General features: G+C 52.2%; 1 protein-coding gene across 3 annotated transcripts in view; it reads left to right on the top strand.

The window, feature by feature from the left end:
- Positions 1 to 4,499: 4,499 nt before the first annotated feature.
- Positions 4,500 to 26,315, top strand: part of St3gal1 (ST3 beta-galactoside alpha-2,3-sialyltransferase 1) — a 71,336-nt gene continuing 49,520 nt past the window's right edge. For 2 of the 3 annotated variants that reach the window (XM_023702595.1, XM_023702598.1), the window contains exons 1-2: positions 4,500 to 4,696; positions 24,469 to 24,591. The gene's annotated coding sequence lies outside the window, so the exon portion shown is untranslated. Of the gene's footprint in view, positions 4,697 to 5,577; positions 5,591 to 24,468; positions 24,592 to 26,315 lie in introns of those variants that run through there. The other variant, XM_023702597.1, reaches the window with a different exon arrangement.

Genomic DNA, 26,315 nt, shown 5'->3' with positions numbered 1-26,315 from the left:
AAAATCTCGTCAGGACTCAGTATTGTCACATATTTTCTTTCACAAGACCTCCTGCTGACATTGACTCCACTGCTCAAAAGGATCAAGACCTTTCAAGTTTCTGACTTTGTCATCAAAGATGCTGCTCCCTCTCTAGACATCATCAAGTGAGTTTAAAACAAAATGAAATACAACAAAGAAGTGATTCTGTTGCAGACAAATGCTGGAGATGGACCGTGGGATGTTACTAGTAATGCCTCCATCTGCTGTGCTGCGAAACAGAAGTAGAAGTTGCAGCCCTCCTCAGCGCCATGCCCAGTCTACGTCATCATGTCAGAAGCACACCTACTCCCTAGGTTTCTCCTAGATCAGTTCTTTTGGCTAGATCCCTGCATCTCACAGATGACTTCAATCATCTGAAAGCTTTTCCACTGCCATTGCCTGCCATCGAAAACTTTTCAGAGCTCCCACCTGCTCTCTGACAAAGCCTACGCTTGACTTTGACTTCATGGGTTCTGTGGGATTTGAGGACACACACCTAGTTGACAGTGAGAGGCTGGGGGGAACCTGATCCTGGAAGTGGACCCTGAGACAATATCAGGTGCCATATGATAGCATCACCCTAAGATGGGGAAATGACTGGTCGCCTGGGACCAACTGGGAGCTCTCTGAGGATGGGAACTATGTGATGTTCACCTCCATGTCCCCAGCACTTAGGACAGAACCTGGCACAGAGTGGGTATTATCCAAATATATTAGATGGAAGAAAGAGGAGTGATACTTCTTCATGAAGCAGCTGCAAGGACTAAGCAGCACCAGATCCTAAGAGAAGGTTTACACATGGAAAGGCGAGAACTGCACAGGGCTGCTACTCAAGGTTGCTCTTGGGAGCAAACCCGAGGTGCGGTCGTGCCAAGTTCATATGTGGCATGGACTGGGCTCAAATTTGTAATCCTTCCACCTCAGCTTCCTAAAGCGCTGGAATCACAGATGTGGACCACCATGCCTGACTCGGGGGTTATTCTTAAGAACACTTTTTTTTTTTCTAGAATGCTCAAGCATATGTGTCTCCTTATCTTTGTTGTCCAAATAGGGATTAAATCTCACTCCCGAGCCAGTTTCTGGCAAAGAGATTAGGGTGGTCATGAGTGATTCCGACTAATGAGCTAGCTCAGTGTGGACTTGGGTCTCATATATGTAAGGAATGTATGCTGTGTGAGAGTTCTGCCAACTATTTCTGCTCACTCAAGGACCTGCCAAGACCCTCCAGCGGGGGTTCTGAAGGCAATGTGCCCTGTGTCTCACTGCAAGATCTCCCGGGTAGCTCTCCGCATGCAGGGTCACCCAGAGAGCGGACACATGCTGCCTGGGAAATCCAGGCGGGTTGGGTTGGTGACCTGTGGTCCTGAGGGTGAGGCCCATCGATCAGATTCCTCTCCTCAGAACCCTGAAATATGGAGTGGATCTGCAAGGAGAAGTGGAGCTAAGAGGACTGCTTCAACAGCTGCCGCAGTGGAGGAGGGCTGTGGCAACAAAGCGGGCAGAAAATTTTAGGGGTTGCCCCAGGTCTAAGCAGAGAAAACCTGTGGCCAAGGAGAGAACAGAGACATACAGGAGCCTCACACGAACACGAAGAGACGGATACACTGAGACAGCGGTCTGTCCTTCAGCTTCCTAGCTATGGCTTCGGTTTGCACACCCCAAGCTCAGCCTCTTTTTCCTGAGGAAACTTGAGCTGTACACAACCCCTGGAACTAAGGACAGCATTGCGAGCCTGGCCCCTCTGCCCCCTTTCCCCAGCCACACAGGCAGCCTTACCCTTCCCTGAGCAATCACTCGAATGGGATCAGAGTCCACTAGGACCCTGCCAAGGCAGGGGTAGGATGCAATCAAGCTCCTTAACCCTCATTACTGGGAGCCGGGCTGCAGCTCTGAACACGTGGGATGTGGTGCTGAGCACTGAATCAGTGTCAGGGCTCCCCAGGGACCCTCCGCAGGCACTTCTGGCAACGACTATCACCAGCTGTTCTCTGGCAGGCTGCGCTGAGAGGCACACGCAGGACCGAGAGGAAGGCAGGCTCACAGCTCTGTGCATGCAGCTCTACCCTGGAAGTGCTCCAGGGGTCAGAAGGACTTCTTGCAAGGACTATCACACCTAAAAGAAAAAAAAAAAAAAAAGGAACAAAAGACAACAGGAGGGAAGGTAAAAGGAAGGGAAAGAGGGAAGAAAGGAGGAAGGAAGCAAGGAAGGAAAGGCAGAAAAGAAGGAAGACAGGACTAGGGACAAAGCTCTGCTTCCTGGGAAGAAATGTGTTCTACCAGAAGGTAAACAGGTCAGAGAGCAAAGGCCTTCCCTGGGTTACCTCACTGGACTGCGACTAGATTCACCTAAGGTTCATCCTGTCCTATAGAGGAGGCGTTTCCACAGCAGTCATTTAACAGGGCCCTTCCACCTGGCTGTGGAGTCAGCCAGCAGACCTGCCAGGAGCCCAGGGCTGCAATCGAGCTGGGTGCAAACTGGAACATCTGGATGAGCTGGGGATACTTATTTCCCCAACCAGAACTGCTTTTCATAGAATGTACTAACTAGGATGCAGTAATCCTAACATTAGCACCGCAGTTTTCCAATCTCCCTGCAAGCAACACCGCTGCTTTGGCTAATCCATCCAGTATCTGAATCATGCTGAGCATCTACCATGCAGCCAGCCTAGGTCTTCAGGCAGCAGCGAGCAATGTGCAGCACTCTCCCGTCATCAGCAAGCTGGCCACACAGCTAGGGAGATGTGCAAATCTGCGGACCTCAGTGGTCCCTGTGAGGCAGGAGGGCGGCCACCTCAGTTCCGCGGGGCTGTCTGAGCAGCACCTCTGGGTGTTAATAATCCCAGTGACCCAGCTCAAAGAGCTGCCGGAAGGTGATGAAGAGGGCAGGCAGGTGCTGCTGCTCCTAGGCTCTGCCTTCCCTCTCCCCAGCAATGCCTTTGGAGAACTTCAGGTGCAGCAGCCTTACTGGAGTTTCAGAAGGTGAAAACTCTTTTCAGGAAAGGCACAGCCCCTCTTTAGCATCAAAACCAAAATGGTCTGGTCAGACAAGAGGTCCCAGGGCAGGTCTCTCAAGCTCTTGGGAAGCAAGAAACAGACCAGTGTGACTCAGTGTGGCTGGGAGGCCTGCATATTCCTGGACTTTTATTTTGTTCTCTAACTTTCTGTGAATCTCTCTCCTCTACTTTTCCTTCATTTCGTAGTGATTAAAACCCTGCTCCCCTAAAATCTATTTCTGGCCTCTGAATCTTTCTTCTCTCGCTGAAGTCTTTCCTAGCACCTCCACCCACCCGACCCTCGAGGGCAAGCCACCTGCCTGAATGGGCAAGGACCTCCTCTGCAGAAGGCCACAGAGAACTCAGACTTGGCACGCAGCAGAAGCAAGCCCAGTCCGAGGTGCTCTGCATGCCCCAATTCCCTTCGTTATTACAACCTCTTCTCAGGCGCTGAGAAGCAAAGCAACGCACAGCGATTCCGAGGCAGCACGAGTCCACGCGCAGACAGCGTGGCAGAGTTCGCTCCTGGGCGGAGTTCCTGCCCCACCGCAGCTCTCTAGCGGTGCTGCCCGCCCCCACTGCAAAAGGCTCCCCTCTCCCACTGGAGCAGCGAAAGCTGCAAGAATGAACAAAGCCCTGGGCACCCTTTTCCGCTTAACATTCCACTGAAAAGTTGTCAGAGCTAGGTAGTCCCATAGAGAGGATTATAGCGGAAAACCCAGACTTCTCAGAAATGCCTCTTAAACCTTGTGTACAGCTGTGAGGCAGCCATCTACCCTACAGCAAAACCAGTCTGCGCAGCCCTCGCGTTCCCAGAAGACAGGGAAGCAAACCGATCACCAGACCCTGGAACCAAAGCCCAAGCTGCTGTAACGCCGGCCCCGGCCAGCTCTCCGGCCGAGCCTTGCCACACTCTAGGTCTCGCTGCAGCCTCTTCGTTGAGGTGGGAACTCCGCCGCGGGCGGGAGAGAAGGGCTGACGCTTGGCCGCACCAGTCCCAGGGCCTGCCGCACTCCGCTCTGCAACTCCCTAAATCCCACCTGGCGTCTCATGCCCTTAAAAGAAGTCGGTGGCCCTACCCGGTCGCCAGCCGGAGGAGCGACCCCTCTGGGCGCCGGCACAGCCCCTTGCCTGCTCCCCTTTGCTGACCCAACGGAGCTCTTCCCTAAGCCTCGCCCGCGGGCCCGCTGCTGAGAGTCGCGGAGCTGTCCCCTAAGAGCTCCTCTTCGACCGGTGATCCATCCCCGCGCTGCTACCGCGGCCTCCAGCGTCTCCCCGGCCCGGCCTCAGCCCAACCCGCTGCGGTCCACGTGGCTCCGCGGAGCTATATTCGGCTGGCTGGAAGCCTCAGCCTGGGGAAAGCCGAGCCGAGGCCGGCGGGAGGGGCGGAGGAAGGGGAAGGCCGTGCGCGGAGGCGGTGGCCCGGCTAGTGCCCCGCAGGCGGGCAAAGGCGGCTCCTCCCTGGTGGCCCCGCCTCCCGCCCAGCCACTCCGGGAGGAAGGTTTCCCGAGACCGCTCCCATCCCCACCCCGCCTCCCGCGTCCCCGGCGCTAGCCTCCGCCGGCGGAGCCCCACTATGCCAGACAGTTTCGACACTTTGCAAAGACAAAGAGCCCTCACCCAGAGGGAGGCGAGAGAGGAGGAAGGAGAGAGGGGAGCCCGAGGCGACGAGAGCCGCGCGGGTGAGTAGCCGCTTCCCCCGTACTCCTCCGAGACCCCCTCCCTGCCCAAACCCGGGAAACTCCAGCGTGTCTCCAGCCGGTGAGCGCTCGGAGCCTGTCGCGGCTCGGGGTGCGCGGGGTCGGTGTCCGCGCGACTCGGGGCACGGACAGTTTCGCGTGTTCTCCCCGAGTGCAGGGGTGATTCCCTGACCCGGGAACTGGGGAGTGGGAAGGAGACCCGGAGGGTGTGACAGTAGAGGTGGAACTGAAGCCCCCGCCTCGAGAGGAAGTAAAACCGTTGGGAGACCCCTCTACTTGCCTAGTGACCTCCGGGGCCTCCGGGAAACGAAGGTCCCCAAGGAGGCTCGGGCTCAGCGGTCTTTGGTGCTGACCGTAGGTGTCGCCGAGAACCTAACAACGCTCCGAGCAGTGGTCCCCGGAGCCACCCCAGTGACACTGCGCCCCAGACCAGGGTGGGTCTCACCAGCCGGGGCCGCTGTGGGGCGCTATCCGGGAGACGCAGGCGCTTTGGAGTTCACACAGGGTCTCGGGTTAGGTGGAAACTGCCGGTGGTCCGGACCAGAGGCCACTGGATCCTATCTGGATGGAGTCCCTGCTCCGCCGTGAGCAGGCGCAGAGCCAGGAATTGGCTCTCGGCATCCGGGACGCCTCCAGCTTGCGCCGCTTCCTAGGGGGTCGAGAAGTTGGCGCCTGGGACCCGGCAGCTGCGAGCCGAGTGGGGGAAGAAGGGGAAGAGGAGGATCCGGGTGGGCGAAGGGAGCGCGGCGGGGTGGAGGGGTGGCAACTCGAAACTCCTGGTCCGCCCCAGCCCCGTTAGGCGCCGCAGCTGCCAAGAAATAATGTGACAAAAGTTAGCAACTTGTGCGCGTCTCCAGCGAAAAGTGACCCGCGCGGGTAGGGTCTGCCCCTCTTGGAAGCGCACATTCACCCTACGGTGGTTCTGGGTGAGGCTACTTGGGGGCGGTCCAGCTTGTTCAGAACCCGGACGGCGGCGCGACTTTCTGCTCCGGGTTTCTCTAGGCTTGAGTGTTTGAGCGTGACCTTGCAGGAGCAGGAGCGGCTTAAGTTGCGATAGGGATTGGGTCTGCGCCCAGGTCGGCGCACAACAAGCACGAGGGCATTGGAGCGGTCCCCAGGAAAGGGCGTCCGGGTCGGCGCAGGCCCGAGCTTCTGCTACCTCCTACGTGAGGGTCAGCGCCGCTCAGAGCCTGTCCCCGCGGGACTTGGTGGCGCCGGGGAGCGCGCGAGTGGACGGGGTCTGTGCGAGTCACAGCGAGCCCGCAGGAGACAGCTGTGACCCTGGAGGCAGGGACAAGCTCGGGTGTCGCATTCGCTGGGCTCTCACGTGTTACCGAGGACTTCGTCCCTGCCTCGCAGGTCCCTTGCAGGTCCCCAAGCCTAGCCAATTTGTACCTTGATGGTTCCCCGGGAGACAGCGACCACCCGCCCCCGCTCTGCGTTGTCTGTGTCGGGGAAGAGGAGGGGAACGGAAGGAGGCTCTGCCGAAGGAACACGACCTGGGCAGGGAACAAGGTTGTGCCGGTGTCACCTGCGCCTGGCAGGTAGTAGGTGCTGACTCTAGGTTGGGGAAAATTCCTACAGCGTGGAGGATGCTGGCAGAGGGCACGAGGCTTCTGTTCCCCTTTCCTATTACGATGCTGAGTAAAATTCGTATACCCCGGCCAGCCCTGGCGGCTTCCAGCTGTGCTTTGAGCACCTACTATGTGCGTGCTCTGCTCGGGACCTGTTCCCAGAAGCTGCCGGTTTCTCCCATGGTTTTCTTTACCCAGTGCTGGAGAAGCAAGGCCTTGAAGCTCGAAAAGACGAGGTGTACTGCCCTCTGCTGGTCGCTATGGGAACCGGCGCTTGACTCGGTGGTGGGACAGGAGGACAGAGGGCTCTAGCCTGAAGTCCCAGGGTAGGGCCGCCCTTCCTGCCCAGGCTCTGACATCCGGCCGTTGTCTCAGATCTCCTGATTGCCATGAGGGAGTGGAGACCACCCGTGCCCCTGCCTCTGCCCAGATCCGAGTGCTGAGTGCGGAGGGGTTCAGCTAGCCTCCAGGGCTCTTCCTGTCTCTGACTTTGAGCAAGAGACAGCCTCCAGCCTCATGTTTCCTATCTGTAAAGTAAGGTCATTGTTACTATCTCTGCAGGCTGCCCTGTAGGACAGAGATTACAAAGACGTGTGTGAGTGTGCGTGCAGATGTGTGCTGTGCGCTCATGTGTTCACACTCCATGTGTGTGTGTGACGGGTCTAGGAGGCAGCTCTTTGGAAAGGTGCCTGCTGGGTAAAGGAATGGAAGAATGCCTCCAGGGCCGCAGGTCCCGGCTGTCAGTTGTCCTGCCGCCTGGGAGGTGTGCTCTCCTCTGTTTGCTGCGGGAGGTGCTGTCCAGGCAAAGGCAGACCTGAGCTGAGCAGGGGCCCCTTTGGCGGGAGGCCACAGCATGCCCCAGAGCTGGGGACACAGAGCCTGCTGCGGGAAGTGGCCACAGAAGATCTCCTGAGGGTGTGGACCTGCACTGTTCTCTCCGCAGCTTTTTGTTTTGTTTTGTTTTTGGTTTTGACTTTTGGTGGCACCAGGCATTGGGACTTGGCTCTGAAGCACATCCCCCATGTTGTTACTTGTTTTTCTTTTGAGACAGAATCTTGCTAAGTTGCCCAGCCTGGACTTGAACTTGTGATCCTCTTGCCTCACTCAGCCTCCCACAGTACGAGGCAGAATGCAGAGGGGTCACCTTATGTTGTCATTAAAACTAAAGCCGAAGGCTGTAATGCTGTTTTATTTTCCTTCCTTTCCTCCTTTCTTCTTCTTTCTCCTCCTCCTCTTCCTCTTCTTCTTTCTTCTTCCTCTCCCTCCCCCCTCTCTCTCCTTGCATCTCTCTCTCTCTTCTGTCCTTCCTTTCTTAGGATTGTAGCCCTGGCTGAACAGTTGTCATGTTGGTTAAAGGATGACAGTATTCCCACACCCAGCTGCCTTCGCCAGCACCCCTGAAGTCCTAGGACCACCACACAGTTGCCAGCCACCCGTATCAGGAGCCTCGGTGTGTGTATGGGAGAGTGGATCCTGGTGCGGGTGCTTCAGAGTCTGGATGCCAGTGCTCCACCACACCCCTGCAGCAGGTGACTGTCAGGGCCCCAGCAAGCAGCCTCAGGGAGTGAGCCTACAAGGCCCTTAGTTTACCTCGCTGGACGTAATTTTTCAGTAGGTTGTCAACTCAATGGATTTATACCAAGACAGGGCTTTACTCTATGAAACCTTAACTCTCAACCTACACCCCTCCCACCTCCCAGAAAACCTCCAAGAAGGAAAAACCCAACCCACCAGTCACACTGTCCTCACACAGTAGTCTCTTGTGTTCGAATAGGCCCAGGACTGCCAGTGGATGTCTGAGACCTTGGATCCTACCAGCCCTATATCCAAAGGCACTGTGTTTTTTCCTGCTTATATGTAGCTATGAGAAAGTTTGATTTATGAATTAGACACAGAAAAAGATTCACAATAAATAATAATAAAATAGAACAATGATAGCAACAACTGTAATGAAAGTTATCTAAAACTTGTGAGTTGTTTATTTCTGAAATTTTCTGTGTAAAATCTTTGGACAGTGGTCGGCTGACAAGTAACGGTGGGAAGAGCCTGGGGACAGATAAGGGGTCATGCTGTCACACTTTCCAGTGAGGCCTGTATGTACATATGTGTGCACCATGCAGGCCACTCTGGTAGATTCTAGAGGGAGGCTCATGGGCGGCTTCAGTCAGCTGTCACTGCATGAGACTCGGAGAGCCCTTGCCTTCTCTAATTGGCCAGAGGACCTCCAATGTGGCCCTCCCGAAAGCCTGCATTTGAGTCTCGGGGCCAGTGCTCAAGTGCTTCGCGGGCTGGCGCCCATCACTGTTTCGGGCTCTGGGGCTCAGTGTCGCTCTGCAATCCAGGAGGCTGTGTAAGTCCTGATGGGCACCTGCGGCCCACTGAAGGTTGTGTTTGTGCAGACAGGCCCTCCTCCTCTCCTGGACCATCCACCACCCCTGCCAGAGGGGACCCCCCCTTTACTTGCTGGGTGTCTCCGGGCCTTTCAGGCACCATACTCAGTTGGAGAAGTCATTTGCTAGCAGTTCTTGATGTTAGGTTTCGCAGAGCGTCTCAGAAATTTTAGACATCATCATGGAAAGAAGCCTGTGGGAGCGCCCAGTACTGCAAACAGGAATCAGGGTGACCAAGCGGGGTCTCCTCTCTGTGCTCTGCCACAGGAATCAATTTGTTCAACCTTTTCACTTTAATATAAAACCTTGAAGCCCGGAGGAGATATTACCAGGTCTGGGGGTGACAGAAATGCTAAGCTAACATTTTGTGTTCCCTCTCCTCAAACCACACTTGTCATACATTTAAGCCATGGATACCTGACTGGAAAGCAACGTATCCTAGGCAAGTACTGGGTTTTGTAGTTTATTGGCCGTGGTTGGATTGTTTGGGTTCAGCAGACCCAGCTCTGTGAGAGGCGGCAGGTACAAGGTAGTGTCCTTGGTTCCTTGCCTTCCAGAGGTCCGGTGTTGGGGAGGCGCCCCATGTGGCGTGGACTGCGACGAAAATGTCCACTGCTGAGGCCCAGGGCAGAGGCCCACCGGTTCCCTCTGCCTTGGCCCACAGAAGACATCTGAGGAGACAACCCTCTGGGAGCCTGGGGTTTCTTCGAGAGGCAGGTGGCCTTATAGCAAAGGAAAGGAATTCCCTTAAATGCGTAGGACCAATATCAAAGTACCCTGCAGCTTGTGAGTGTGTAAGAAAAGCACGTAAGAAACTGACCACCGCCTGTTGTGCGTGGCCCTGAGCCCACAGGGATCCAGGAGGTTTTAGGTCTGTGCTTTGGCCTTACTTCTTTTGGTGTCTTGATCTCTGGTTTGCTTTTCCTGGGCAAGATGGCTGCAGCCTAGCCAGCTCCGGGGCCCTGACTGCGTGAGCCTGAGAAACAGGAGCCTTAGAACAAGTGCACAAAGCCAAACACAGAGTGGCCACCTTAGCTCTAAGGTGAAAGCCTAAGGCTCTCTTGGTTTTCTTTCTCTCCCTTCTTTTATTTCCTTCCTACCCTCCTTTCCCTTCCTTTCTTCCTCTCTCCTTTTCTCCTCCTTTCCTTGTACTACGGATTGATCCCAGCTTGCACTTAGCTACCTACCCAGCCAGTCCTCTTTTGTCTTTTGAGGCCATGTCTCACTAAGTCTCTAAGTTGCCCAGGCTGGAACTGAGATTCTTCCTGCCTCAGCTTCCCTCAGTGCTGAGCTCACAGGTGTGCACCCTCACGCCTCGCCGAGGCTGTGCTTTGCATTCTTGTCTGTCCACTTCCTTTTCAGCTTGAATACCTGCTTTGGGAGCGTGGGATTCAATGAGCTGGAGTCAGGCAGCCTGAGAGAAAGTGTCAGGTCCTGGGCATCTGCTACCACAGACCAGCTGTGGGACTGGCAGGCCCTGCTCTCCCTGTGCCATCTCTGTGGGGCGGGGGGCCCTCTGGGGGTTGCAGGGACCCTGGGAGGGGAAATGGTAGGGTGCACAGGAGAGCTCTGCATGGGAGTCCCAGAGCCTCCCAGATCCCAGCTGAATGAAGAAAGGTTCAGGGATGCAGAGCACCAGCGCGGAAGAAAACACAAAGCAGAGAGCTCTGCAAACTGAACAACACAATCAGTGAGCTGATTCCTGTAAAAGGGAAGGGGCAAGCCGTAGGGCCTGAGCTGAAGAAACTGTGCTGTTCATTCCTGGGCATTGCACATTTGCAAAACTGTAGTTTTTTTTTTTTTTTTTTTTTTTTTTTTATCTTGGTGTTTAGTCATAGCCCGAACAGGGGCCTCCAGCAGCTTGCTGAAGAGCTGTTACCAGGTGTGTGTGGGTGTGGGTATTGATGATGGGGAGCAGGGTGCTGTGCCCCAAGAGCTTGGACCATGAGACTGAGCCACCCTGTGGCTGGTCAGTAGGTGATATCACTTGGGTCAAGTTTAAGGGGCTTGGTGCAGACTCTGCCTGTCTTGGTTGCCACTGCACCACTATGAATGGGCTGCGGCATTAGGATATTTCTCTTGCAGAAAACTCTTGACCTAGAACTCAAAACTCTGGGGTCCTAGGCCTATCCTGTCCATTTGCTCTGGGCAGGGCCCTTGGGCACATCTCTTAAATCTGGCTATCCATGTCCTAACTGGGGATGGCAGTGTGAAGTCCCACTCGGCCTCTATCCCAGGGGTCCACAAGACAAGGCAAGGGGACATGCCTTACTGAGGATAATTTTAGCAGCACGTGCTTCTTACTAAGAGGGTAGCGTGTGTTCAGCAGTATCCGTGTTTTAAACAACTCAGCAGTCTCTGATCTGTGGGAACATGTGTGCAGCGTAGAAGGAGGGGCTTTTGGAGGATACTTGGGAACCTCCACAAGGGCTGGACAGTCCCCAGCCTCCAGGAGCTGAGCCCCCGTTGAGTCTCCTGAGGGCGGGCCCAGAGAGGGCAGGTCAGGAGCAGGCCTGGGTGAAGGAAGAGACCGGGCACGTACCTGCTGTCACAGCAGCTATGCACCATTGTTGAGCAAGGGCAGGTCCTCGGTCATCCCAGTAAGCAGGTAACAAGCCTGGAAACCTAAGGTAAGACTCTCACCCAAGGCCACCCAGCTGGGAGAGTTTAACCCATCCCAGGCCAGAGAGCACCTAATGGAATAGGCACATCCAGTGTGAAATATTAACAGCAACTTTAGTGGCCAGTTTTCTGTGAATGGAATCATTCTGTACTGCAAATGTGTATTAATACGAAAATTTTTAAAATGCTCACGGCTAGGTAATTTGTACCGAAAAGAGGTTTATTAGCTCTGTTTTGAGCCTGAAAATCCAAATAGTGTGCCACGGCCTCTGGTGAGGCCCCCGGTTGAGTCCCCTTATGGCCCACGGCACTGTGGCTGGGATCCCTATGACACAGATCGTGTGGCAGCTTGGGGGCCAGGGAGTTGGGTGGACAGCCCCGTGGCCTCCTGCTGGGCTGTGTGGCTGCAAGGCCCCGGTCCTCTTTGCTGCTCTGCTGGGGAGCAAGGGAAGCACAGACTGCACCCACACTGCATCAGCCAGCCCCGAAGTCGTCCTCAGCAGAGCCTGGATGCAAAACCAAAGAGCCGCACTGTGAAGCTTTGCGTGGGACGCTGTCTGCACCTTATCGGGACCACCTTAGTGATTGAATGAATGACTTCTAGGCCTCAGTTTTCAGAAAGTGCTTTGTACAGTTGATGTGAAAGGTACACAAGTGTATTCAATGAGGAATTTAGCATCCATCCTGATGTGCATGTGCAGCAAGCTGATTTTTATTTCTGAGAAGGTCAAAATTAGAACAGGCAGTGGTGGAAATGGGCTGTGCTCTATGAGAACTATTTATTATGAGTCTATTCAATATTCAAATAATACTATGGGAATATTTGTTTGTTAAGAATTTCTTTGTTCCAATTAGTCTGAGGAGTTTTGGATCGTTTCTCTCTGTCTCTCTATAGATATAATTTGTGTGTATGATTTCTCTTCTAAGATGCATAACTCTTATCTAATACTAATGAACCTACAACCTTGAAGAGCGCATAAGATTAGAAATCAGAATAACTCAGAAAATCAGAATCAAAAGAACATTAGTTCCAAATTTTTTGGCAGAAATCAAAAGGCATTTGCAAATGACTTTTGAAAAGTCTGGTATTCAAAGAGACTACTTTCTCAGAATTTCACTAGATAGATTTAAAAAAAAATTCCAACCTCAGATGGATACACTGTAATGAATTTGGCTACATTCAAAACAAAACACAAATCCATCTGAGTCCACAGTGAACTAATAGGCCAGAGTAACTAAAATTTTTTTCTTTGCATATTTACTTAGCAGAGAGCTCTCCAGAAAAACACAACCAAAACAAACCCAGCTATTTCTCTAACTACAAAGATGGAAAGACTCCAAAATCTTATTTCATGCTCAACAAGCTGAGAATGACTCCACATGAAAGACGGAAATCCATCTAATTGGGCATTTACCCTCACAGAAAGAAAAGGTTCAGTGGAAAGAAAAGAAATACGAAAACAAAACAAAACAAAACAAAACAAAACAAAACAAAACAAACCTGGTCCTTTAAATCCTTAGAAGACTAAATGAGCACCCTAAAGAAGTCTCCTGAATTTGTTGGATAAGAAATGAAGGGCTTCAAGGCCCAAGGCCCCTCTCTGTGTTTCATGTGCCCAGGCCCCAATGCAGGACAGAGCCCCCAGGGGTCTGAGACCCTCATGCCCCGGGAACAAGGACCTCGGTGGGCCCAGGCATCAGCTCTGCAGCCAGACGCACTGGCCCTCCACTCAGCTCTGCTGGGCTGGGATGAACAGAGGTTCTCTCTGTTTCACAGACGAAGCAAGAGTTTTAGAAGAGAAATAACTTAGTAAAGCCATACAGCTCCAGTGGGCCCCAGGTAGTCTGTGGGCCGGCAATTTTTGGCATTTAAGTAGTGGCTGCTCTTGGGGGGGAGGAGTACACCCAATCTTCAGTAACCAGTCAGACTCTGGCCTCCCCCCAACCTCACAGTAAAGGAGGAAGGATGCTTCCTGGGTGTTGCTCAGAGCGGGAGGGGGGAGGGGGGGGCGGCAGGCAAAGGCAGACTTGGTCTCTAACCCAGATGTTCTACACCCCAGCACCCTAACACCTTGCTGTTTCCACCAGACCCCACACACCTGCATTGCTGGGCTGAGTCTGAGAAGGGTGAAAACCATTTACAGAGACACAACAACGAGCCTGGGTGACAGCATAGACAGGCCCTGTGAAGTAGGTCTGGAGGCCGGAGCCAGACCCGGAGCCTTTCACGCACCTCACCTTGGCCAGGCCAGGTGGCACGTTCCACTTTGCTCCAAAGAGTTTCTCACCCTTTGCCCTCGTATCCCTGCCTCTACAGCAGCCCTCAAAAGTCTGTGTTAATACTTCTTTTCTGATCTTATCTTACCAATGTGGACACTCAGGTTCAGAGAAGTTAAACCAGGAGTGGTGGCGCATGCCTATAATCCCAGCGCTGCGGAGGCAGAGACAGGAGGACCAGTAGGAGTCTGAGCTGCACAGCAAGACCCTGTACTAAATAAATAAAGAAAGTCAGTCAGTGAACTGAGGTCACATACCTAGGAAGAGGAAGAGCTAATACTCTGAAGGGCCCATTACTGCCCAAAGCCCAGAACTGCCCAGCACTCTGTGTGATGCACGGAGGGCTCCTCGGTTGACATTGTGGGGAGGCCAGGGGTGCAGTCCAGCTTCTTGGAGAAGTTCACTGTTATGGTTTGTGTCTAGGTGATCCCCCAAAGCCTCATGCAGTCATGGGGCGGCTCCTCGAGTTCGTGATTGTTTATTGTGGGTGTGGATGCTGCACCCGCCCTGGGGCAGGTAATTTGCATTACAGTGTAAGGTCGGAAGAGATGCTAGCTGTTTGAGCTGCTGCTACCCCTCCCTTGTGCTCTTGCTTTTTGCCACTGCCATGAAAGGCTGCTCTCTGCCATGTGCTGCTCTGTCTTGGAGCCAGCTGAGTATGGACTGAAGCCTCCAGTAACTGAGCTAAATAAACCTTTCCTTGCTTCAATTTGGGTGTTGGGTACTTGTCCCAGCAACAAAAGTAAATAAGACATTCACTATGAAGTCCTTGCCACTGGACTGGAGGGCCAAGCCAGTCCACAGCCACCTATGTCCTCTGTGGCCCCAATCAAGATTATTTAATACACCATTTGGAGGGAAATTTCCATTTTCTCCCCATTTACTGCTTCCCAAGTCTTAGCCTAGCAACCTCATTGTCCCAAAGGCTGGACTCTGTGGATCTGATCTATTCCCCAAAAGCTTGTATGTTAAGGTTAAGTCCCCAGGCAACTGTGCCATAGGGAGGTGGTAGAAACTTAGGGACACAGGGCGTGGTGGAAGGAGGGTGTGCCTTTGAAGGGGCTGGGACATTGGGATCGCTGCCTCTGCCTCTGCTTCCTTCCTGACTGCCATGAGGTAAGCAGCCCTCACCACCAAGATGTGCCCCCACAAACCTCCAGTGATTGGGCCAGTCATGGGCTGAAACTTCTCGGACCAAGGACCAGGTACATCTTTCTTTCTTGAAGCTGGTTTATCTTAGATGCTTTATCACAGGTACAGAAAGCTGACTCTCACCAGCTTGAAGGAAATCTGCTCACTGATTCACATTTCAGGCCAGTTCTGTGGGCTAGCTTAGCCCCTTATATCGTGCTTGATTTTGAGGTCTCCACTTCAGTCCCAGCTTCACTGATTGCACTGCCCCTCATTTGCCTTGTTAGCATACATTGAATTCCGAGAGCCCTGCGGTGAAGCCTACAGGGGAGGCGCTGTAAGCCAGCAGGTGGCTTTGGAGCAGGTGGAGTAACATGGTAATCAGGCCTGCAAACTTACCTAATGCCTCAATAGGCTCCTCCTGGGGGTGATTGGCTTCCAGTAAGCAGAATAGTAAAAGTTGTTGCAGCCCTGGAAAATTCTCTTTTAATAGCACTTCACAATGGAGAGGAAGGTTCATTGTTTTTGCTGCTGGAAACACTGTTAATCCTACCACCTGGGGGAGGGTCTGACCACAGTGCTTAGGAAACCTATTAGCTGCCAAGGACAGGAATGTCTTTGTGGGGGTGTGACCTGTTGCTTCTAAGGCATAATCTTAAATTGTAAAAGGTGGTCTTTTGACAGAAGCAGAAATTTAAGTGAAAGGGGGAGATTAGGCAGGGAGTGAGGTGGTACCCCCTGCCACCCGACTAGTAGAGCGTCAGGTGGAAAACATGCCTCTTATAGGGGCTGAAGAATCAGTTCCATCGTTGAGCCTGCTGCTACTTTTCTGCCTACCTGTGACACGGAGCAAGCTAAGCTGAGCAGCAGTAAGCTGTGAGTGGCAGGATTTTATCAATGAAACTGATCTCTGTACAATGCCAAATATCCAAACTAGGAAAAGCAATGGCCCAGCCCTGGAGGAGCCAGTTTTACATGTAAGAGAGTGTAAGGCCCTCAGATAGCCTAAGGAATGTGTCTTGAATGTTAACCACTAATTGGGACAAGGGACCATCTAATGATGGCAGGGTACAGAGGTTGAATGTTTTGATACCGTGAGACCAAGAACCACAAAATTTTAGTGTATTAAGGGCTTGAGGCCAACAGCATTCCCAGCCTTAAACTGGGGGAGCTCCAGAGAGCCCCACTTCTGCCTCTTCCTGGAAGCCCACCTGGTGAGAGACTCTGGGATAGGAGAGATTCCTAACGCACAATCACTTTGTGTGGTAGAGAGTTCCCCGTCACAGAGAGTTTTGAAGCAAGTGTGTGAGGACCACATAGAGTTTCAGTCAGGAAGCCAGTCCAAGGAGGCCACATAAAAGGGTTCCACAGAGGAATGGGGAAGGTGCGTGGTGGTAGGTTACCAAGAGCACATTTGTAGCAACACTGATCCAATATCAGCTCCTTCTCCTAAGCGGTGTTACAATCCCTCTTCTATGGATGAGAAAGTGGAGGAGAGGAACAGAGAAATGAAGCCACTCGTTCAAGGTCACAAAGCTGGGGTGTGGCAGAGTCAGTGTGGCATTCGATGCATCAGTGAATCAGTGCTTGACCCCGTGGGTAAGTGATGCCTGGGAGTAGGCGGAGCAAGATTGCAGCTCAGGCCTCTGTCGACACTGAGATCTTACAATTCTTGGTTTCCATGATCTAAATGTGCGCCCTCTGTAACTTGCTGTTACTGAAAGGCCTCACTGCATCCCCCTGCCTGTCCCAGTAACATGCTTGAACCGACCAGATGCCCCACTGGCAGCTCCTGGACCCTTCACAGCCCCACAGCTCTCTGCCCTGCCTCCTGCATCCTTCCGTGCCCGGGGGCTGCCCACTGCTGCGAGATCCCCATAGTGCCGTCCCCTGTCCCCTGCCTCCTCTCCTCTGCCCTCTCTCCCCTCTGTGCAGGCCCTGTCAGTTTGGCTGCTGTAGTCTTGGCATCCCATGTGTCCTTTCCCTGCAGATGTCTACTTGGGAGTGCCACACCTTGGACATTTAACCTCAAATGAGGCTTTGAGGCTTCTTGACCAAGAGTACCTTTACAATTGCGATGACTAAAGCCTGTGGCCTCTGAAGCCACCTCAAGGTGCCCAGGTCTGGGTGGGGGACTGTCACATGCCTTCTCCCTCCTCCCTTTTATTGTCTATCATTAGGGACCCAAGGCAACCGGGCTCCTGGTTGGCTTTGCAGCACCTCTGCCCGGTCCCTCCCTCTACTTCCCTTCATCTCACTCCTGGGAATCAGGTAAGAGGCCAGAAAAATGAGGTATCCCAGCCCTGCTCCAGACAAATGCTCAGGACAGCCTTTCAGTGGGCCATTAATAGGACAGTTAGTGAGGGCCTAGGAAGGGTCACCTTCCCCAGAGACACGCTTGTCTGTTGGCCCAAAGTTTTGACACCGAGTAGAAGTTTTCTTCCCTCTTTCTTTTCTTTTTTCCTTCCTTCTTTGTCCCCATCCACGACAGCACATTCAAAATCACACAGCAGTGCCTGGTCACTTGGGTTGGCTTGCCCAAGAAACAAGCATGTCCACCTCTCAGCTGCTCTGGGTCCTACAAGGGTGGTGCCAGGCCAGAGCAGCACCGGGCCAAGGAGAAGTGTGTTCGGCCTGTACCTTGAGTACTCTGAAGGGCCTTCAGCGCTCATCACAGCTGGGCCCCAGGGGACTATGTCCCCAGAGAGAGAGCTGCCTCTGGAGCCCCTGGCCCCTGCTTTTTGGCTGTGGGAACTGCAGCAGGTGGCTTCTGCACATTGGGGATAAGAGAGAGAAAAAAGGCAGGGAAAGAAAAGTGAAGAGAAGTCAGATCTCAGGTGGGGGCTCAGAAGAAAGCAGTGACACCTGCAGGGTCAATGGGGCCCTGGGAGCCCACCAGCCAAGCTGGCCCCTTCCCACCCATAGGCTTGGAGCGAAGAGAGCTTGGCACAGTCCTAAAGGAGCCCAAACAGCCTGTGTTCTTGCAGTGATAGATACAAATCAACATCTCTTTGCTTGTGCAGAGCAGAGTGAGTTCTCAGACCCACAGTGTGGTCACAGCTTACAGTCAAGGGAGGTCCCCTTGGGCCTTGTCTGCTGTCTCCTGACACCCCTGCCACCATGATCACTGATGCTTCTGCACCCTTGCGTGGGACCCCAATTCTGGGCCCCCAGGGAGGCACAAGATGGTCCTACTCAGAGCTTGTCTTTCCATGCTCCAGGCTTTAACAGGTGCCCTGAACTGAAGACAGCAGAGAGGGAACACTGCTGCTTTTTCTTCATCAGCATCCCAACCCATTCTGAGCTCCTGTAAATGGTCCAGTCACCCTCGAAACCCCGTAAGGCCAGGGATTTCTATCATCTCCAACAACGGAGGAGACCTCAGTGCTGAGTGGTCAGATAGGTTGCCTGTGACCCAACGGCGCAGTCATCTGCCTAGTCATTGCTTTATTTATCTGTATGGCTCTTCATGAGCATCACTGCCCTCAGATCCACTTTACAGGTGAGACTCAGGGAGATGCACAAGCAAGGCTGATTCAGCAAAAAGGGCGTCTAAGGGATCCCTCCCAGGTGCTGAAGGCAGAGCGGACATTGTTCTTTCAGTCCTGCAGGCGCGCTCACTGCCGCACTGCCTAGCTGCTTGGCTGCCCACTGCCTTAAGCTGCTGAGAGCCTATATGACAGGGTGGGCCAAGCAACAAGTGCTCCTTACACAGGCTGGGCCCGTGGCCTGGGGATTGGATGGGGTACACTGCCAGGTCATGGTCTGTGGCACTGACTCTGAACTGAACTCGGCGTGCTGTGCAGAAGCTGGGAGACTGTGTTCAGGATAGCCCTGGCTTGGACGCTCACTGCTGCCAGTTTCTGTGTGGCTTTCTGTGTAGCCCTGTGAAGCAGAGCTAAACCCACCCTTCGAGGGCTGCTAGGAAGATTGAAAGGATGAGCAGGGTACATTTAGTAGGGTTATGCACCTCCTTATCCACACTGCACTCCTCGTGGCCTTTGACCAGGGTAATCCTTCCCCCAGCAAAGCAGCCAGACCTGGACATTTCAGTCCTCAGATTCAGAAATCCGCTTCATCATGACTGCAGTGTATAGAGCCCCTTTCAGAGAGAGAAGCTGCACGTTGGAGAACAGCTTTACCAGCCCAACAGGCAAATGTGTTTCTTCCTGGAGCTATGCTCACCTGCTGATGCAAACCAGCTGCTGCCAACCGCTGGGCCTCTCACAGTGGCCGTAACCACACCCAGGGGAGGGTCACTCGGCTCTCTTCTCGGCGTCCTGGGTCTCAGCACTGGCCCTATCCTCTCCGATTTCCATCCCCAGAATTTCCACCCTTAAGCCCAACGCGGACACAGAGCTGTTTCAGCAGACAAGCTTCGGACACTTACAAAGACGTTTCTACACTGCCTCACCACCCCTCACCCGGCTTCTCTAGCTGCCCCTGCTTCCTCTTCCTGCTGCTGCTGTCCACTTTGCAACCTGACCTGGCCAGACAACGTCAGTGTGACCTCCTCCTCTGCAAGCAGCGTGCTTTGGACAAGACTTCTGGTTAGGAAACCAGCCACCTGCGCACTCACAGCTCTCCACGCGCTGCAAACTGTTGTGGTTCCTTGAGTCTGAGCCTGTGTTCCTCGCCCAAGAGTTAGGGATTCTCCAGAAGGGATTCGAAGAGGGTACTGCCCACTCTGCCAGGGCAAAGCACAATGCTTAGCCCCGTCTAGGCCAGGCTTCAGCAAGTGCTCACGTGAAGCAAGTTAGATCAGTTCTGCACTTAACAGTTGAGTTTAGTTGGGAATTAGTTTATATTTCAGGCTCCAATATTTGCTAGTCCTATGATCTTGAGCAAGTTATATTATCCTACACTTCCATATACTCATCTTTCAATGATAAAAGTGCACATCCAAGGGTCACTGTGAGACTTGGGATATAATTCAGTTTCACAAGCACCAGCGTGGTAAACAGAGGGTCCTGAGTTTGATTCCCAGCACCAAAAGAAAAAAAAAAGAATTATTGTGAGGATTTACGGAGCTTTTCATTAACACACAAAAAAGTTACTTTAGCATAGTGACAGTATCACTTAAAAATCTCATCTGCTAGTCCTGCTACTAGTTTTATTTTATTAATATCAAAGTGATTTCCTATTGCTTTTGTGCTAATTCTTTTTACCACACATTCCTGGATGTTCAAGTGCACCTTAGCGATGACTAAGTCTCAGAAAAAGTCTGTTCCTATAAAGTCACACAGCGTGACGGGACCAGGCCCCTCTTCACACGCAGATGTTACGCGACACTGTGTTAGGACATGCTATGTCCATAAGTTTTGGAGAAAAGGTGCATTTGTAACTAACATTTGTGGTGATAGTATTCAGCCAAACTCTGTGATAACAATTATTTAATCATTTTCTGCTTGAAGGGAAAAGCTACCGTATATTGAGCAGAATCACTCTGCTCCTTCCAGAGTGATGTTGAATTTTATTTCCAGTCCCCAGACCTACTCCAAGGAAGAGTGCCGTTGAAGAGTAAAATCACCGATGAGATTTATTATATTATATTGTGCAGTAGAAAGAAACATCAGATGGCAAGAGCGGGCTGTGAGTGGTAGATGTATTAAGAGGGCCAAAGAAGGAAGGATTTATGTATCCAGCTTGGGAAAGGTGAGAACAGAACTGTGAGTTGTCTGGCTGGAATTTATCTTAGTGTGTGCTCCAGGCAGAGTTGGTAGGCATTTTTCTTGCTTCAAGACGCCGTGGTTTCAGTCTGGCAGTTCCCTGCTGAGGTCCTAGGTCACCTCTTGATGGACAGAAATGGGGGACCTGGGTGCGCGGACGCAGGGCGAGACCAGGTCGGCTCAGCGGTGGGAAGAACTCAACACGGACTCTAAAGCCTCCATCCACAGCTCACCTGTGTTGCCCTCCAGCTGGAGCACAAGGGGATCTCTCGTGGGACTTGGAGAAGCCACCGCTATGAGACTTGATTGTTCTAGATTTTTGCTCTTAGATCAGAGGAACTGTCCTGGGCCTCCTGGAAGATGGAGGCTGTGCCTGATTTGTCTGACTTGTATCTGAACACAAGCCAGAGATGTTTCTTTTCTTTTTTCTTTCTTTCTTTCTTTTTTTTTAATTTTAGATAAGGGTCTGCAGGGTGTTCAGGGTCTCACTACTAGTAGTGATCTGCCTGTTTACAGCCTCCCAAGAGCTGGGATTACAGGTGTGCGCCACCATGCCCAGTCTCAATTGCCATCTCAGCATACCCTGGAGGTGGGGCCGGCACAGCAGGCCTGGGGATTGAATCCCTGGCCCCTGCACCTGCTTGCAGGTACTTTAATCCACTGAACTATGTGGCCAACCCCCAGAGATGTTTCAATACAAAGAATTTAGGGTTTTTTTTGTTGTTGTTGTTGTTGTTTTTTGTTTTTTAACTGGAAACAGTCTCGGAAGGGCTAGGGAAGTGGCAATTAATATAGAAAGAGGCACAGCAGTAGGATCCCTCAGGAACTGCGCTGTGACCTGGCATTTCTGAAAAGGTTTCCAAGACCCATGTTAGAAAATAAAAGGCAAAGGAAGTAAAAGCAGCTAATTAGAAGATTTCTGAGACCAGCAGAGAGAAGACAGTGGGCTCATTGCCCTCTCTGTGTGTAGCACCCAGAGGCTGTGCTAGGGAAGCTGAGAAACAGAGATTGTGGAAGTGAACTACACTCTAGGTGTGTGCATCTGCTGTTTAAAAGGTCCCTGGTCACTGACCACTTGGAAATTGAGATCGGGAGCAATTGTCCATTTTTCAAAAAATCCAGCTCAAGGCCAGTGAAAGCATTTCCTCTGAATTTCACATGACTCCAAGGAGAGTTGTGGGCTTTAATCGACAATGGCCTGTGCCAGGCTGAGGAGGGGAGAGCCACGCCTGCATTAGGAGCAAGCAGGCTCCACATTAACCAACGACTCACCTTTTCTTCTTATGTTCTTTAAAGTAGGAGAGTTACAGTGAATAACCCTAAAGAGGTGTGTACACATGCAGGTTTTAGATACAACAGCCTTAAGGCCTAAGCTCAGGAGTAGGCTTTTTCTAAATTATAAGCCAGACATATTGCATCTGGCACTCAGGCATCCAGCTCTTCATTCATTCATTCTTTCATCCATCCATCCATCCATCCATCCATCCATCCATCCATTCATTTATTGTCATTCAACTGTCATTATGAGTGCCTCCTCTACCAAGGCAGTAGCAAATAGGCAGTGACAGTCAACAGCAGCTCTTGCTTCCCCCTAAGAGGCTAAGCCCTGTGAGCACAGCACACGGGGGTGCTGAGGTGGGTGACACACAAGGTGCCGCATAAGGTTGTATTAAATGAAAGAAAGGATCAAGCAGGTGTGGTGGTGCATGCCTTTAATCCGAGCATTCTGGGAGGCCAAGGCAGGAAAATGCCAAGTCTGAGTCCAGCCTGGGCAACTTAGTAACTTGGTGAGATCCTGTCTCAAACTAAAAAAGGTCTGGGAATATAACCTAATGCAAAGGCCTTGGGTTCAATCTCTGGTACTGAAAAAAGAAAAAGAACATGTTAATGAACACCTGCATGGAGACAATCCCAGGGAGCTGTGGGCATCCTCAGATCCTGGATCTAAACCAATGTGGAGTTTGGAAGCGTGTGAGTCAGAGAAAACATTCTGAGAATGTAATTCCTGACTTGCTTTGCACACTGTGTCATACAAGAGGTAGTAACAGACTTTCTACCACATGCCAAGCACTGTGTGGCTGGTAGGGATGACACAGTGGCAGGGAACCAACACCTCCCTAGCTCTTGGAGTTAACAGGCAAAGGGTAGGAGGTCCACAGAAGCCCAAGCTGTTCAGGACCTTGCAGGGGCAGTGTCCAGCTTAGACAGGGATCTTTAGGGGCACTTGCAGCAAGGGCTGTTTATGACCAGGACCAAAGGGTGAGAACAAAGCATAGAGGAAAGGGGAGTGCGAGCTGGTGGATGGAGGAAAAGGTCTGGTCACAGGTAGCAAGGATCCCTCCGGCTACTGTTCAGACAGGACTGGCTTAGAGTAGGTGGTGGTGGGTGAGTCAGAAAGCTGTTATTCCCTCTGCTTCTCTCTTGAAAGAACAAGAGGCTAGAAAGCACACAAGTTATTCTTGTGGCTTTCCATTCTGAGAAGCAGAGCCCTCACTTTCTCTCTGGCCACTTCTCTCGTTCATGTAAACATCCTGCCCAGTCAACCAGCTCCAAATAGACTCTGTTTATAGTCAACATCATGCAGTATAGTTCCCAGAAACAGCCTTAGATAAATCTAGAGTCTTTGGTTGGTCATTAGCTCCCGTGACCCTACACCCAAAATAGCTCTGGAATCTCCAGCACTTCCCCTGGCGCCTAGTCCTATGCTTGCCAGTCATCAGCACAAGCTGACCTCGTTCTGACATGCATGTTTGTTGTGTTACATGGACATTGGCCATGGTGCACAGCTACCTTGGTGGTCCTGGCATTAGCTTTCTCTGCAGAACCCCCAGCCTCAGGGCTCTAAATAGCAACCATTCATGATTTCTCCGGACCCTGTAGGTGGATGGGCATTTCTTCTGATCTGTGCAACGTGGCTGTGGTCTGATTACCTGTCCTGGCCCGACGCACAAATCTGAGGGCCTGGCAGGATACTCCAAGCTTCTCTCCATGCTGTTTCCTGTGCTCTGTGGTGCTGGCCCAGGCCTCTTACTGTAGCTGCAGAATGATTCTCTGTGGCAAGAAAGTGGCACTTGATTCCTAAACATATTTAGAGGAATGCTGGGGATCAAGCCCAGACCCTACAAATGCTAAGTAAATGTTCTGCCACTGAGTTCACTCCAGAACCCCTGCGTAAGCACCGTGCAAACCCTTACTTGAGCACACTTGCTCTTGAGCCACTGGCCAAAGGAAGACCATTGCAAGATCAGATTCTAGGCATAGTGAGATAGACCCATCTCATGTTGGCTGGGAGGCAGATCCGCTGAGCAGAGGGCTACGTGTATCCATCTCATGTTGGATGGGAGGCAGATCCGCTGAGCAGAGGGCTACGTGTATAGGTAGCCTAAGCGAATCGGCCCATCACGGCACCACGGTGGCTCTGGATGCAGACGCAATGGCACTATCCTCTGCTACTGCCCACCTTTGCCAGCAGGGCATGGGCACTCCCAGAAGCTGTCCAGGCCTCACTGCTCATCTGTCATAAGGGAATCACTGGTGAGAGTCTCCTTGGCATGGGTAGGGTGTGAGACGAGAAAACACCCAGCTGTGCCACAGGTGCGCAGGTCACCTGGGCACCTGGGCGCCACAGGGCTCAGCTGGCTTCCTCTTGTCAGCTGAAATCTTCTGGGGCCCCTTCCTGTGTGGCTTTGGCCTGCTCACTCCTGGCCAGGCTCACACTGTCACTTCTACATCTTACCCGATTTTCTCGGTCCTTGCAAACGCTTTCCCCAGCCTTTTGTCATTGCCAAATGGCCTCGACTTGAACCTCACTCACGTAGTGGCTAAAGATCTCCCCTGCTCTTCACACTCCCCTTCCATCTTCTTCTGTTATCCTGAATACCTTCACCCCCTGTCCCTGACCAGATGCATCTGTACTTTGTCCCTTCTGCACCAGGCTTTGACCCCCAAGGGCGGGAGCAGTGAGCTCCTAGGCCCCTGTCCCTGTGGCAGAAGCCTGCCCCGGTGGAGGCCCCACTGGGTTATTTGAAAAGGCAATTGATGCAGTAAATGTCACCACTGACTTGCGCTGTCTTCTCTCTTTCCATTTTCAGACTTCACTTCCCTCAGCCGGAAATGCCAGTGACAGGCAATCGGCAACTCCAAGCACTTTGCTAAGCAAAGGGACGCTTTCACACATGACCAGGGATGGACAGCCTCTCTCCCCACCCTCTGAGGTGAGTGCTGTGAGATGCACCATCTTCTCCAGATCCTTCCTTGGGCTAGGTCACAGGGGAGTGGGACACAGTGCTATTTCTTGGTCCCTTTGTGATCTTGCCTGCTCTGACAGCGCTTCTTGGGGAAAGCTGTCCCTCACAGAGAAAGGAGAGCCCTGATGGAGTCTCAGCAGCCTCTCTTGGTCCTGGCTGGAGTGCCTGTCAAGTCCTCTTGAAAACTGATAAGCAAACACTTAAAGCAGGAGCAGCCTTCTAGGACAGGTGCCAGCTACCCTGTAGAAGGCCAGACCAAGCGTTAAACCATGGCCCATGGGTCACACCTGGCCTGGCCTGGATTTGCAAGTGAAGCACGTGAGTGCAGCCAAGCCTCCCAGACCAGAGTAGATCAGCGTCCACAGTAGCCAGTCATGGCTGTGTGCTGTCTTCACACATTGAGGTTTGGGCTATTTATTATGTGGGGAAAGCTGACTGACACAGCCTCCTCTGAGGGCCTATCTGACAGTGACTTCAACTTGTGGCAACAGCAGAGACCTTGTGACAGAGACCCTCGGGCTGCACAGCCTGGAGCAGGTGCCCTGTGGTCTAGAGCCCAGCTGTCCTCCTGGAGCCACTACATTAAAATTATGTAGAATTAATTTTAAATCACACTTAGACATATTGCAGGTGCTCAGTAGCTACATGGGGCCAGTGCCTACTGTATGGGCAGAGAGGGCCGGGGGTGTCTCCCCCATTAGGGAGCACTGGGTTGGGAACGTGATCACCTGCACCGTGCCTGTCCCTAACTCATTTGGGGATGACTGCAATCACTTTGGAAGAAAGAAGGTTGGTGTGAATGTGTGTGTATGTGTGCGTGTGTGTGTGTGTGTGTGTGTGTGTATACAACTTGTTCATTTTGGCAGGACTATTGGTGAAAATCTTTTTCACTTTTTTTATGGCCATTGAGCTATGACCACAACTCCTATCTTTATGTTTAAAAGTAGAATTACTTTTATAATTTATTTGGGGATCATGGCCTCCACACATGAATTCATGTAGAAATGGAACTGCATAGACCTTGGGGTTTCTTTTTCTTTTTGTCTTTTTGAGACGGGTCTCGCTATGCAGTTTAGGCTGGCCTTGAGCTCACTTTGTAGCTCAGGCTGGTCTTGAACTCACAATGATACTCCTGCCTCAGCCTCTCAAGTCCTGGGATTGTAGGCATGCACCACCATGCCCAGCTGGTTTCTTGGTTTTACAAATTAAAACAGACAGAGAAACACAAGCTTGGGTCTTTCTATGGTCCTAGGCAGCCCAAGTGTTGAATGCATGCCTATGTCATGGGAGAGGACCGGTTGCCACAGTGCTTCCTACATGAGCAAGAGAGACAGAAACAAGGGGGGAAAGATGTGCTCAAGAGAAGGGCTCTGTGAGCCCCAGAATGATGGGGGGCAGAGCCAGAGAGCTGGAGTCGTAGTCCTAGTCCTGGGCATACTTTGAAAGAGCCTATTGAACAATGTACCCATGCTTGGGATCTCAGCACATCCCAGAAGGAGGCTGAGAAAAGTCAGTTTTACACAAGAGACAGGTGCATTGGCCTTGGACCTAGCCCTGGTCCACCATCTTGGAGGGACAAGACAGGCAAAACCAGAGCTTGCAGTTGGTTTCCAGCCAGAAAAAGTGATGAATCACACAAGCTGGTCTCTGAAATAGTATCTATAGATGCCGCCCGGCTCGGACAGAAGAGA

This window comes from Octodon degus, unplaced genomic scaffold (assembly GCF_000260255.1).
Source record: "Octodon degus isolate 3935 unplaced genomic scaffold, OctDeg1.0 scaffold00154, whole genome shotgun sequence".
In the NCBI taxonomy this organism is placed as follows: Eukaryota; Metazoa; Chordata; class Mammalia; order Rodentia; family Octodontidae; genus Octodon; species Octodon degus.
The sequence above is the reverse complement of the archived record's forward strand: the minus strand, read 5'-3'. Positions and strand labels throughout refer to the sequence as shown.